We start from the raw sequence: 15,900 nt of genomic DNA, 5'->3' as shown, positions 1-15,900 counted from the left end.
ATGAAAAAGGCATCAGAAGCTTATTGGGACATGCGGGTTTTTACCGCAGGTTCATAAGAGACTTTTCTAAAATCTCCAAACCATTAACAAGCTTACTTGTGAAAGACACACCTTTTCTTTTTGACAAAAAATGCAGCGAAGCTTTTGAGACCCTGAAGAGGGAGTTGATGTCTGCTTCTATAGTAATTGCCCCTGATTGGTCTCTCCCTTTTGAGATCATGTGTGATGCAAGTGATAACGCAGTGAGGGAAATGCTAGGACAATGAAAGGCGAAGCTCTTGCATGTGATTTACTATGCAAGCCACGTATTGAATCCCACCCAAATGAATTATGGAACCACTGAAAAAGAGTTGCTTGCGATTGTATATGATTTTGATAAATTCAGATCTTAGTTGTTAGGATCTGTAATACCTCAAAATTTACCCTTCATTTTTCCTAGAAGCATGGGATTATGTTTTACACTTCATTAGTATCATATTAGGTCATACTCATTGCATACTGCATTAGTGACATGGAGATCAGGTTTTGATCGATCACTCCTTAACAGAAGGAGCCCACACAAAGCAAGATTTAGAATTGGACTTCATTTTCTAAGTATACAAGTCTCAAGGGTCTCAGGTGGGTCCAAGTATCTTATTATGGTCCTCAGTTCATCAGTGAAGGATTCAAAGCTATCAGAGTGTTCATCTGGATTTAATCAGAAATTAGGGTTTCATGGCTACCTGCAACAGGAAATATTTGGTTGGAAGTAGAGGAGCTAATCCATGTCATGATTAGAGAGGCATCTTGGCCTAGGAAGATTCATAATTATCTCAGAAAGATCCATTAGCAATCAGTGCAATCAGTTCCTGATCATTTTGCCCTAAAACTAGGGTTTGGTATAAAATCAGCTTATTTCTGATTCTTTGGGTGAAACTTGTAACACCCCGATTATCGTTAGAATAATTTAAATATTATTTAATATGATTATTTGAAGGTAAAAAGGAATTATTAAATAATATTGGGAATTATTATTATTATTATTATTATTATTATTATAAGTGTTATTTATTTTAATAATAATTAAATAATAAAATAAGTGGAATATGAAGAGTGGAAGGGTAAAAGTGGAAATTGGAAAGAAAAAGGTCCAAAGGAGAACTCAGAGTTGGTTTTCACGTATTGTGTCTCAGAGTCAGAGGAAAAGGAAAACGCTGAAGAGAAAGAGAAGGAAGAGGAAAAGGCCAAAGATTTCTCGGAGCTTCCTTCAATCCAAAGAGGTAAGGGGTCTGAACCTTATTAAACAATAATATGCTGAAAATGGTGAAATATTGGGTAGACGAAATTGGGATTTTAATCGAAGGAATTCGTAGAGATTTTATGTAATGATGTTAGGATTTGTAAAATCGAATAGGGGAATGATTCGTGTTAGATGATATGAGTGATTTTGTGTGAAATTGGGACTGTGAACGGTTGAATTGGACAGGTTCGTAGCAGAGAAAACCCATAGCAGATCTGGAAAACTGGATTCTGGTCATACGCGTATGGTACTAGGCAATACGCGTATGGGATGGCTTAGAAAAAAGGGGTTTTGGCGCTGGTACGCGCCATACGCGTGTGATACGCGTATTCCTGGAGTGGTACGCGTATGGTGTATGCCATACGCGTATGAGTGAAAGAGATGGAATTTTGAACGTGAAATGGTCTCTGGTGGTACGCGTATGGGGAAGTGATACGCGTAGCATACGCGTATGGGAATGGCCAATACGCGTATGGATTTGGCCAGGCGTGGGCAATACGCGTATGAGCATGGGCAATACGCGTATGGGCAGACTTGTGGTCTTTCCTAGCTGTTGTTGTGCAGTTTCGGTTGTTTAGGCTGAGCGAGGTAACTTAGCTGATGCATAGTATACGAGGGATCAATTCCCGTTGCTTTGAGTGGTATAGATATTAGTAGAGTGCGATAATACTGTGTTTAATTATGTAGCATGATGTGATATGCTCTTATGATAGAATGCGTTAATGATGATGATAACATGACTATATGATGCTGTTGTTGCTATGTTGATTATGATGAATGCTTGGTGTGCATGCATTCATGAAAGGCCGATGCCTAGTGATGAACGGACTGAGTTCCAATGATGTTGTTGACTCCGGGCTTGTTGAGAGGCTTGGTTCCTTACGGGGAACTCGGATTCTATGGTGATGAATCTGGGAGTGGTGATCCTGTAGTTGGTCACAAAATGGGTATACCGAGTCGTGTTGAGTCATGCATGGGTGCGTGCATTGCATTTGATGTGTTGTGTTGTTGATGTTCATGAGTTTATGGATTATGATGATTATGATGAATTGCGTTGGCATATGTGAAATATATTTATGTTTATATTTCTGTCGTTATATTATTATTTAATAATGTAATTCTCACCCCTTCTGCATGTGTTTATGTTCATCTATGATGAGCAATGTGCAGATAAAGTGGAGTAGCTATTGTTGAGGTTCGAAGAATAAGTGTAGAGTTATTCTACAGAGTCGAGTCAATGCTCTGGTCATGTGACACCGGGGACTATGGGATTCGATAGCTAAATTATTATTATTATTTACGTTGTTTATGATGGCTAATTTGTTGAGATAATGTTGAAACATTTTTATAATATTTACGTTGTTGTCCGCTGCGAAGTTTTAAATAAAATAAATAATATGATTTATGTTGTGATGCGATAAGTGTTGTGTTTTAAGAAATGTAAACTCTTCTACATGTTGTACTCTGATAATATATTTAAATATGTCGTTTGGGGTAGAAGGGTGTTACATTAGTGGTATCAGAGCATGGTCAGTCCAGTCGAGTCATAATGTGAGGTTTTCCCTGTTGGTCGATTAGTGTAAATGACACTGTTGATATTTAACGGTTGTGGTTGTGTTGTGCAGAGTATGGCTGGAGAAAATGACCGTGCGATTGCTGAGGCTCTGACGGCTATGGCGCAGGCTATGCAGGCGCAGCAGAATCCGCCGGTCGACGAGTTTAGGAATTTGGGAAGGTTTCTGAAGAATAACCCTCCTACATTCAAGGGGCGCTATGATCCAGATGGTGCTCAGATTTGGCTGAGGGAAATTGAGAAGATTTTCCGGGTGATGACGTGTACTGAAGCACAGAAGGTGCAGTTTGGTACGCATATGTTATCTGAAGAGGCTGAACACTGGTGGGATAACACTCGTCAGAGGATTGAAGTACCAGGTGCTGAGATGACTTGGGAAAGATTCAAGACGGCCTTTCTGGAGAAATATTTTCCTGCTGATGTGCGATGTAAGAAGGAGATGGAATTTCTAGAACTGAAGCAGGGTAACATGTCTGTTGCTGATTACGCTTCGAAGTTTGAAGAGCTGGTGCAGTATTGTCCTCACTACAATAATGCTGATGCTGAGGGATCCAAGTGTGTCAAGTTTGAGAACGGGTTGCGTCCCGAGATCAAACAAGGCATTGGTTACCAGGAGATTCGTAGGTTTCCTACATTGGTTAACAAGTGCAGGATATTTGATGAAGATAGCAAGGCTAGGACTGCTCATTACAAGAGTCTTAGTGAGAAGAAGAATAAGGATCGTGGTAGTCCTTATGCATCTCCGAATGGTAAAGGTAAACAGAAAGTGGTAGATGAGAAGAAGCCAAGTGGGGGAGGATCTTTCATCGCTGGTAAATGTTTCAAGTGTGGCGAGCCAGGCCACCGTGCTGATAGCTTTACCAAGAAAGTGCTGAGATGTTTCCGATGCGGTCAGACTGGTCATAGAGTTACGGAATGTAAGGATGCTGGTCCGACATGTTTTAATTGTGGCGAGAAAGGTCATATCAGTTCGCAGTGCTCGAAACCGAAGAAGGCGGCTACTGCAGCTCATACTACTGGTAGGGTGTTTGCTCTGAGTGGGGCTGAAGCTCCTAAAGAAGATAATCTGATTAAAGGTACTTGCTTGATTAATAATGTTGAATTGCTTGCTATTGTTGACACTGGTGCTACTCATTCGTTTATTTCGTATGAGTGTGCGACTAGGATTGGTGTGATTATGTCGTCCTTAGGCGGAAGTATGGTGATAGATACTCCTGCTAATGGTTCTGTGAAGACTTCTGTTGTCTGTCGAGGTTGTCAATTGACGATCTTCGAGAGAGAGTTCGTGGTGGATTTGGTGTGCTTACCCTTGCACCAAATCGATATTATTCTGGGAATGAATTGGCTAGAATTCTATGGCGTGTTTATCAACTGCTATAGGAAGACAGTGCGATTTTCTGAAGTTGGTGAGAATGATGAGGCAAGATTTCTATCTGCTAGGCAGGTGGGGGATTTTGTGAAAGATGAAGCTCAGATATTCGCTTTATTTGCGTCTCTGCAAGCGGATAAGAAAGTGGTGAGTGTAGATTTGCCTGTCGTTTGTGAATTTCAGGATGTGTTCCCGGAGGATGTAAGTGATTTACCTCCAGAACGTGAAGTCGAATTTGCCATTGACTTAGTACCAGGTACGAGTCCGGTGTCGATGTCTCCTTATAGAATGTCGGCAACTGAATTAGTTGAATTGAAGAAGCAGCTTGAAGAATTGCTTGAGAAGAAGTTTGTGCGTCCAAGTGTTTCTCCTTGGGGTGCACCAGTATTGTTAGTGAAGAAGAAAGAAGGTACGATGAGGTTGTGTGTCGATTATCGGCAGTTAAATAAGGTGACTATCAAGAATCGGTATCCATTGCCGAGGATTGATGATTTGATGGACCAGTTGGTTGGAGCTCATGTTTTCAGTAAGATTGATTTGCGGTCGGGTTATCATCAGATCCGAGTGAAGTCAGATGATATTGCGAAGACTGCTTTCCGTACGAGGTATGGTCATTATGAATACACTGTGATGCCGTTCGGTGTGTCTAATGCTCCAGGTGTGTTTATGGAATATATGAATCGTATATTTCATCCGTACCTTGATAATTTTGTTGTGGTGTTCATAGATGACATATTGATATATTCTAAGACGGGAGAAGAGCATACAGGACATCTGAGAATTGTTTTGCAGGTGTTAAGGGAAAAGAAATTATATGCAAAGTTATCTAAATGTGAGTTCTGGTTGAAGGAAGTGAGTTTCCTTGGCCATGTGATTTCGAGTGGTGGAATTTCTGTTGATCCTGCTAAAGTTGATGCTGTATTACAGTGGGAGACTCCGAAGTCTGCTACTGAGATACGCAGTTTTCTGGGGTTAGCTGGTTATTATCGCAGATTTATTGAGGGCTTCTCTAAGTTGGCATTGCCGTTGACGCAGTTGACTAAGAAGGGTCAAGTGTATGTGTGGGATGCAGCTTGTGAAGCTAGTTTTGTTGAGTTGAAGAGGCGGTTGACCAGTGCTCCAGTGTTGATCTTGCCTAATCCTGGTGAGTCCTTCGTTGTTTATTGTGATGCTTCGTTGATGGGTCTTGGTGGTGTTTTGATGCAGAATGGTAAAGTTGTGGCTTATGCTTCTAGACAGTTGAGAGTTCATGAGAGGAATTATCCTACGCATGATCTAGAACTTGCAGCTGTTGTATTTGTGTTGAAAATGTGGAGGCATTATCTGTATGGTTCCAGATTCGAAGTGTTCAGTGATCACAAGAGTCTGAAGTATCTGTTTGATCAAAAAGAGTTAAATATGAGGCAGAGAAGGTGGTTAGAATTACTGAAGGATTTTGACTTCGAATTGAGTTATCATCCCGGTAAGGCTAATGTAGTTGCGGATGCGTTGAGTAGGAAGTCTCTACATATGTCTATGATGATGGTTCGGGAACTTGAGTTAATTGAACAGTTCCGTGATATGAGTTTGGGTTGTGAAGTTTCCGCTGATAGTGTAAAGTTGGGTATGCTGAAGTTGACTAGTGGAATTCTGGAAGATATTCGGAATGGTCAGCAAGTTGATGTCGCTCTAGTTGATCATATTACTATGGTTAACCAGGGTAATGGTGGTAATTTTGAGATTGATGAGAATGGCATACTGCGATTTAAAGGTAGAGTTTGTGTTCCTGAGGTGTCTGAATTGAAAAAGAGTATTCTTGAAGAGGGCCATAGGAGTGGATTGAGTATCCATCCAGGTGCAACTAAAATGTATCAAGATTTGAAGAAGTTGTTTTGGTGGGCTGGTATGAAAAGAGATGTTGCTAAGTTTGTGTATGCCTGTTTGACTTGTCAGAAGTCAAAGATTGAACATCAGAAACCGGCAGGTATGATGCAACCTTTGAGGATTCCTGAATGGAAGTGGGATAGCATTTCCATGGATTTTGTGACGGGATTGCCGAGGACGGTGAAAGGTAATGATTCTATTTGGGTGATTGTGGATCGATTGACTAAGTCGGCGCATTTCTTGCCGATGAAGATTAATCACTCTTTAGAGAAGTTGGCGGAGTTGTATATCGAAGAGATAGTGAGGCTGCACGGTATTCCATCCAGTATTGTGTCTGATAGAGATCCCAGATTTACTTCTAGATTTTGGGAAAGTTTGCAGAAAGCGTTGGGGACTAAGTTGAGGTTGAGTTCAGCTTATCATCCTCAGACTGATGGTCAGACTGAAAGAACTATCCAATCCTTGGAGGATTTGTTGAGGGCTTGTGTGTTGGAGCAGGGTGGTTCTTGGGATAGTTATTTGCCGTTGGTGGAGTTTACTTATAATAATAGTTTTCATGCTAGTATCGGTATGGCTCCATATGAAGCATTGTATGGTAGGAGGTGTAGAACTCCATTGTGTTGGTATGAATCAGGTGAGAGTGTTGTACTCGGACCTGAGATTGTGCAGCAGACGACTGAAAAGGTTAAGATGATTCAGGAGAAGATGAAGATTTCTCAGAGTCGTCAGAAGAGTTATCATGATAATAGGAGAAAGGCACTTGAGTTCCAAGAGGGAGATCATGTGTTCTTGAGAGTTACTCCGACGACAGGTGTAGGTAGAGCTTTAAAGTCTAAAAAGCTTACTCCGAGGTTTGTGGGTCCGTATCAGATTTTGAAGAGGGTTGGAGAAGTGGCATATCGGATAGCTTTACCGCCGTCGCTTTCTAATCTGCATGATGTGTTTCATGTATCTCAGTTGAGAAAATATATTGCGGATCCTTCGCATGTTGTTCAGTTGGATGATATCCAGGTGAGGGATAATTTGACCGTTGAGGTATTGCCAATTCGGATAGATGACCGAGAAGAGAAGACCCTGAGAGGTAAGAAGATTGCTCTAGTGAAAGTTGTTTGGGGAGGTCCAGCTGGTGAGAGCTTGACTTGGGAGCGTGAAGATCAGATGAAGGAGTCGTATCCGGCTCTATTTGCTTGAGGTATGTTTTCGAGGACGAAAACTCTTTTAGTGGGGGAGAGTTGTAACACCCCGATTATCGTTAGAATAATTTAAATATTATTTAATATGATTATTTGAAGGTAAAAAGGAATTATTAAATAATATTGGGAATTATTATTATTATTATTATTATTATAAGTGTTATTTATTTTAATAATAATTAAATAATAAAATAAGTGGAATATGAAGAGTGGAAGGGTAAAAGTGGAAATTGGAAAGAAAAAGGTCCAAAGGAGAACTCAGAGTTGGTTTTCACGTATTGTGTCTCAGAGTCAGAGGAAAAGGAAAACGCTGAAGAGAAAGAGAAGGAAGAGGAAAAGGCCAAAGATTTCTCGGAGCTTCCTTCAATCCAAAGAGGTAAGGGGTCTGAACCTTATTAAACAATAATATGCTGAAAATGGTGAAATATTGGGTAGACGAAATTGGGATTTTAATCGAAGGAATTCGTAGAGATTTTATGTAATGATGTTAGGATTTGTAAAATCGAATAGGGGAATGATTCGTGTTAGATGATATGAGTGATTTTGTGTGAAATTGGGACTGTGAACGGTTGAATTGGACAGGTTCGTAGCAGAGAAAACCCATAGCAGATCTGGAAAACTGGATTCTGGTCATACGCGTATGGTACTAGGCAATACGCGTATGGGATGGCTTAGAAAAAAGGGGTTTTGGCGCTGGTACGCGCCATACGCGTGTGATACGCGTATTCCTGGAGTGGTACGCGTATGGTGTATGCCATACGCGTATGAGTGAAAGAGATGGAATTTTGAACGTGAAATGGTCTCTGGTGGTACGCGTATGGGGAAGTGATACGCGTAGCATACGCGTATGGGAATGGCCAATACGCGTATGGATTTGGCCAGGCGTGGGCAATACGCGTATGAGCATGGGCAATACGCGTATGGGCAGACTTGTGGTCTTTCCTAGCTGTTGTTGTGCAGTTTCGGTTGTTTAGGCTGAGCGAGGTAACTTAGCTGATGCATAGTATACGAGGGATCAATTCCCGTTGCTTTGAGTGGTATAGATATTAGTAGAGTGCGATAATACTGTGTTTAATTATGTAGCATGATGTGATATGCTCTTATGATAGAATGCGTTAATGATGATGATAACATGACTATATGATGCTGTTGTTGCTATGTTGATTATGATGAATGCTTGGTGTGCATGCATTCATGAAAGGCCGATGCCTAGTGATGAACGGACTGAGTTCCAATGATGTTGTTGACTCCGGGCTTGTTGAGAGGCTTGGTTCCTTACGGGGAACTCGGATTCTATGGTGATGAATCTGGGAGTGGTGATCCTGTAGTTGGTCACAAAATGGGTATACCGAGTCGTGTTGAGTCATGCATGGGTGCGTGCATTGCATTTGATGTGTTGTGTTGTTGATGTTCATGAGTTTATGGATTATGATGATTATGATGAATTGCGTTGGCATATGTGAAATATATTTATGTTTATATTTCTGTCGTTATATTATTATTTAATAATGTAATTCTCACCCCTTCTGCATGTGTTTATGTTCATCTATGATGAGCAATGTGCAGATAAAGTGGAGTAGCTATTGTTGAGGTTCGAAGAATAAGTGTAGAGTTATTCTACAGAGTCGAGTCAATGCTCTGGTCATGTGACACCGGGGACTATGGGATTCGATAGCTAAATTATTATTATTATTTACGTTGTTTATGATGGCTAATTTGTTGAGATAATGTTGAAACATTTTTATAATATTTACGTTGTTGTCCGCTGCGAAGTTTTAAATAAAATAAATAATATGATTTATGTTGTGATGCGATAAGTGTTGTGTTTTAAGAAATGTAAACTCTTCTACATGTTGTACTCTGATAATATATTTAAATATGTCGTTTGGGGTAGAAGGGTGTTACAAAACTCTTTTCCATGGCCCTCCATATGTCCATAAGGGTCTACATACAAAAAATCAGCTCTTTATTTGAGCTAGAAGTGCTTCAATTGATCAATGGAATCGGGAATCAGACAGTTTGGGAAAAGTCAACCGTGGGGGCAGAAAAGTCAACTCCTGACATTTTGAGAGTAGAATCTCAAAATCCATGCCTAGGGGATCCTACATGTGAAATTTGATCAAGGTTGGATCATGGATTCATCATTTAATCAGGAATTGGAAAAGTTACTTAATTTGGAAATGGTTGACTTTCCATTTAGGGCAAGTTTTCATGATCGTTGCACTCACTTTAAGCCCATTTTGCATCAAGATAAAAGCTCCATTTGAAAATTTCTCCAACATGAAAGTTGTTCCTCTTGTTCCAAGCTTTCTAGAGATATAAAGTTTGCTCCATTTGGATTAGAATTGAGAAAGTTATGCTTAGTCAAAGTGAGACATTTTTTTAGGACACTTAGAAAAATTCCTAAGTCCAAAATCTTCAAAATTTGTCAAGACTTCTTGGCCAGTTTTCTTGCACTTCGAGGCATTATTTGAAAATACTTTCTTCACAACAATTATACCTTGCCATGTCCTCTTTCACATCCTTTTGGAATCATCTCATTTGGATCCATGGTTTGAGAGATACATTCATTTAAAGTGGGCACCATGACTTGATTTTCTAGGCAGATTTTGGGTCTGGCTGGCCCAATCAGATTTTCTAAGCATGTTGCACAAACCAGTCAAGTTTTTTTACCTCTTTTGGACATGCATTGGACATCCATTCACTTAAGTTTGGCCCAAAATAACAACATTTTACACCTCACTTCACACTTTTATTCTTATGGATAAATCACTTATTAAAAAGCCCATGAGAACACCTAATCCACCCTATTTAAGAAGCTGAAACCCTAACCCTAAAGGAGCGTTGGAATTTCGTGGCAAGGAGGCAAAGCTTCATCACATATCAGATTCCATCCCTCTTCCATTCCACTTCTATTTTCCATTAGGTAATCATCTCTTCCATGACCATGTTTTGATATATCTACGCTTGCTTACCATGTTCATCACCATTAATCCTTCCATTTTCATATTTCTTTTTCTTATTTAAAATATTTTCTTCATCCATAAAATTACCCAAAAATATTTTTCACTATTCTTAACGTTTTATTTAATTTTATATAATTTTTATTTTCGTATTTTTTTAATATTAATATTTTATTTTAATTATTTATTCTAAATGGTCCATTTTAACACACTTTTTTTTATTGATTTTATTTTTATGACTTAAAATTATTGTTAGCATTTGATTTTTGGGATGAAGGTTGACCACTGTCTTATGGTCAACCTGACCTTTTCTTGGAATTTTATTTCACATTTTCAATGTATTTTGGATTTATTTTTGACCTAGTTTGGTTGGTTGACTTTTAATTTGACTTCTGTTTTATTTTAATTAATTCACGTACCAATTTTCATTATTTTTAAAATCTTTTTGGGGGATGATGATGTCCTGACCCCACCTTATTTAGTTTAATTTTTCATGATTTTCTTGATTAATTTGCTATTTATTCTTGATTTATTTCTAACCTAGTCTTATTAATTGACTTTTGGTTTGACTTGTGTTTTGTTTTAATTAATTCACGTGCCAATTTTCATTATTTTTAAAATCTTTTTGGGGGATGATGATGTCCTGACCCCACCTTATTTATTTTGATTCTTCATAATTTTATTGATTAATTTACTATTTATTCTTGATTTATTTCTAACTTAGTCTCATTAATTGACTTTTGGTTTGACCTCTGTTTTATTTTAATTAATTTATGTACCAATTTTCGTTATTTTTAAAATCTTTTTGGGGGATGATGATGTCCTGACCCCACCTCATTTAGTTTAATTTTTCATAATTTTCTTGATTAATTTTCTATTTATTTGTTATTTTTTAAGTTGACTTGAATTTTCAGTTGACTTCTTTACGATCGATGTTTGACTTAGGGATTGCTTATGGCAATTGAAGAGATCTTTTGATCCTCCCTTGTTCATCTCATATGCCATGTATTAGAGGCCTTTTACCTTGATTTTATTTGGTCTTTACCTCATTTCCTGATTAAATTATTCGGTGGACCCTTCGTGTGTATATTTTCATCTGTTTGATTCATCTGTTATCTTTTATACTTGTTTCTCTCATTCATGCTTTCTATTGCTTGATTATTTAACATGTTCATACTCCCATGCATTATTTAAATGCTCCATTATTTGATTCTTTGGTTTGATTATATATTGTTTATTTATCCGATCTGATTGATAACTGTTGCCTACTTGTATGATGTATGAGGCATATATTCTTATTGTTTGTTTGCCATGAACAATCCCCATTCATAACAAATGTACCCCTCTCCCATAAAGTGTATAATATTTATTTATTTATTTATTTCTTTAGTCACTTGTTAATACAAGAATTGAAACAAACATCCGATAACCATTTCAAAATAAGATCAAAAGCTCGATCCAACGTCGAGTAATCATTTTCAAAACTTAACAGAACCAGCACGCATTCATCCATCCTCTTGTAAGTCGATTGCCTCAGGAATCGCCATCTACCTGTAAGTCGATTGCCTCCGGCATCGCCATCTACCCTTATCCGTAACTCCTCTCCGCGCTCCATCCGTCGACTCTTGTTCCGTTTAGGTAGCACCCATTAAGTTGAACCCTTTGTATGATAACATAGGTAGAATTCCCCTATTCTTTGCATGCTAACATTAGGTAGATGTTCCCCTTTGTAAATCCTAACACATAGGTCCATATTGCATGACAACTCTAGAGCAGAGCTTCCCCACTTTTAGACCTTCCGTGCGTCTCCGATCTTGTGGCATGTCAGTCCGTTCTATTGCAAAGAGGTAACTGCCTAAGACTCGATTCAGCGAGCTGCGACACCTACTGCTAGGACATTGAACACACCGCCCACCCTCCTTTGACACAGTTGGTGTCCTCTTTTGTAAGTCCATGTTCAGATGGAAATCCTTAACCCCTAGTTAGCCGAACTACGTTTTGCTCTGATTCTCATTCCAGATGAGATACGTAGGCATAAGACGCGACGTCTTACCGAACACACTTCTCTTTAACCAATAGGTAGCCGAGCTACGAAGACTCTGATTCTCATACTCAGATGAGATACGTAGGCAGTGGATGCGACATCCTTGCGAGTCATTTTCTTTTAACCTTCCTTTTAGTAAATAGTACTTTAGATATACCTACACCCGTTAGACTAGAACAACACTTATGAAAAGGGCTCCCTAGGAGTACCTAGGATGTTTTGGGTGCTTAAAACCTTCCCATTGCATAACCAACCCCCTTACCCAGATCTCTGACATTTTTACTAGTTTTTGATTCGATAAAACTTTTAGGTTTTTGTTCGCTTTCTAACCATTCCTTTGGATAAATAAAAGTGCGGTGGCGACTCGACTTGTATAGTTTACCTTGGATTTAGTTAATATCTCTAATGGTAACGAATACCCCGCTACAGGATCAAAGGTGATTATTTATACTGACTATGCAGCTTTGAAATATCTTTTTGCTAAATAGGAATCTAAACCAAGGTTGCTACGACGGATTCTACTTCTACAAGAGTTTGATCTGGAAATCAGAGACAAAAAAGGTTATGAAAATACTATTGCTGATCACTTATCTAGGATGTCTCCACTAGAAGAAACAGAGTTGAAACACCCAATCAAAGATAAGTTCATCGAGGAAGGAATCCTAGTTGTTATTGATGTTCCTTGGTTCACCGATTATGCGAATTATTTTGTGGGTGGACTAATACCTGATGATTTTGATTCTAACAAAAATAAAAAGTTTTACATGATTGCAGGTTTTATTTGTGGGATGATCTGTTCTTGTATAAAAAAGGAATATGTGGGTTGGTTCGAAGATGTGTTCTAGAGGAAGAACAAAGGGACATCCTTAGAGATTGTTGTCGCATTACGCGAAAAACCGGCGGGAAACGAAAACAACAGAGCCGCCACCGTGCGTTATTTATCCCAAAAGAGGGAAAGGAAACGCTCAGAGTAAACCTGGAAAAAGCATGGTCTCGCGACCAAAGAGAATGGGATCGGGAGTCAGTTATGCGAAGGGAAGGTATTAGCACCCCTACGCATCCGTCGTACTCGACAGGATCCACGCACAAAAAGAAAGGGAAATGGTTGCTAAAACACTGCTCAAATAAACATCTATACAGGCTGAAAGAGACACAAGAAAACAGACAAGACTGACTCGGCAGGATATCGCATCCTGGGCCTACTTAGTCTATCAAGCATAGACATCAGAGTCAAAGTAGTTCGGACTAGGGGAAACGACACATGCTCGCTAGGATATCGCATCCTATGCATACGTATCTCCTTTGGACGAAGGAGAATCAGAGCATTCGTAGCTCGGCTAACACGCACACAAACAAACACAGGCAAAGGCAAACATGGAGCCCGAATGCCAATCACTGGACTTACATCAGCATCCGAACCAACAAACACACACAAGAAGGCAAACGTGGAGCCCAAATGCCAATCACTGGACTTACATCAGCATCCGAACCAACAAACCCACACTAGAACCCGAATGCCACTCGATGGGCTTACATCAGCTTCCAAGCACACAACAACACAAAACAAAGACACAGGCGCCCGGAGAGATCTGCTCATCTCCTGCCTACGTACCTCATCTGGTATGAGGATCAGGGCGACGTAGTTCCCCTACGGAGGGACACAGGACTAGCCTAACCAGATAAATGAGGGAGACACAACTAGGGAGACTAACTCGAGCCTAAATGTTATCATGCAAAATTGTCCCTAAGTCAAGGTTTCTAGCTAACTTGCACAGGAAGCAAGCCTATCCTATTCAACACAGGTAAACAGCAAATCAAGCATTCACAAGTAGCACACACTATATACACACAAGAGGGGCTCAATCAAAGGGTAAGACTACAAGAGCAAGTCATCTGTACAGGGGTGGTGTTAGCTCTTAACCTTGACATTGAGAGTCAAGGTGAAGCCAGATGAAAGGTGAGTGAAGATAAAACTTCACAGCTCTTATCCCTGGCCAGGGAGAGCTTCAGACAAAGGAGCGTGGGTTCAGAATGTGGGAACCCTTCTACACTCAAAACACTGACACAACTGTACACTGTACAAGATCTTGGGTTTGTATCCCAATGCATCAACACAGTGGTGTGAGCAGAGGGATGACTCAACAGAATAGCAGGGGATGGATTGCACATCCCTTGGGTTCTGCCAATTGCCTCATAGAGGTCTTTACCTGCTTGGGGACAAAAGTAAACAAGCACAAACATCGCCTCTTAAGGAGGACTTCAGACAGGTGCCTGGCTAGGTAACAAGCTAGGTCTTCCAGACTACATGGAGACAAGAGAGTCTACCTCAATGCTTAAGCAAAGCAAAGCAAGCTAGTTCTCAAGGAACTAAAGCGACTATGGTACCTGAAATCAATCAAATATAATCAGTATTCCAATCACAAAATCAACACAAACAATCATAAGAACCAACAAACAATATATAATCAAACAGTGCAATGTGCAAAGCACAAAGCTCAAAGCAAGTGAGCTAAGCATCCTACAAAATAAAACAAGTTAGTTCATAATATCCAACAAGACCAAACTCAATCAACTTGAGTTAACCTCCTTAAAGCATTTTGCTTCATAACCTGAAAATCACATTCAAACATGAGATACAAGACCACTAGGGCAAGCCTAGGGTCAAAAGGAGATGAAAAATTCAAAACAGCAAGTAAAAATTGATCAAAACCAAGATTAATCAAACAAGAATAGAATCTAATTGGTCTCACATCTAAACTATGCACCAAATCCATTTCATAAGCTAAACATGTCAAACTATGCAATTTGGAATCACATTGGAGCAAACAGAACGATCACAATCAAATCAATACCAAAACAGCTCAATAAATTCCACAAAAATTCAAGTCTAAACAGAACACATTCAATGAGCTTCATATCAAATTTCATGCTATTTGGACAAGAGGAAGTAGGGAAATTAAATTCAACAAGTCAGGACATGCAAAAGTCAATCCAAACTAGGTCACAAAGCATGTGTCAACTTCAAGCAAATGTAAAACAGTGACAACAAATGAGAAATAAATGGGACCAAAGCCAGAATGACATTGAACATGTCAAGAATCACTCCACCAAATTTCATCTTCATATGATAAGGTATGGAAATTTCACAAGGCATGGAAGTTGATCACTCAAGCAAGGTTCACAAAATGGTAAACAGAAAACAAAAATCCCAATCAAATAGGAAATTGATCAACAAATCCTACAAAAAATCATGGTTAAACTAGACAAACAAATGTAATCACATGCAAAAATCCAGGGCAAATGACATTCACTAAGCATGGAAACAAAATTCATGAAGTTGATATAACATAGTGTGACACACATTGTCACACTCAACTTGAGCACATCATATCTCTCTAACTAGGAACTCAAAATTAGCAAACTATACATCAAAATCACCAGGAAAGAGTCAAGAACAAGCCTATAAAATTTCAATCATTTTGGACAAGGCATCAAGATTTCATGATAAAAATGGTGAAACATACACATGAAGCATACATGATCAAAGGCATTAGACAAAGTCAAAAAAATCACCAGGCACAACTTTGACTATCATACCAAAAAAAAACTAGAGAAA

The sequence above is a fragment of the Lathyrus oleraceus genome, chromosome 2 (genome assembly GCF_024323335.1).
Source record: "Lathyrus oleraceus cultivar Zhongwan6 chromosome 2, CAAS_Psat_ZW6_1.0, whole genome shotgun sequence".
Lineage (NCBI taxonomy): Eukaryota > Viridiplantae > Streptophyta > Magnoliopsida > Fabales > Fabaceae > Lathyrus > Lathyrus oleraceus.
This window is presented reverse-complemented; position numbering follows the sequence as displayed.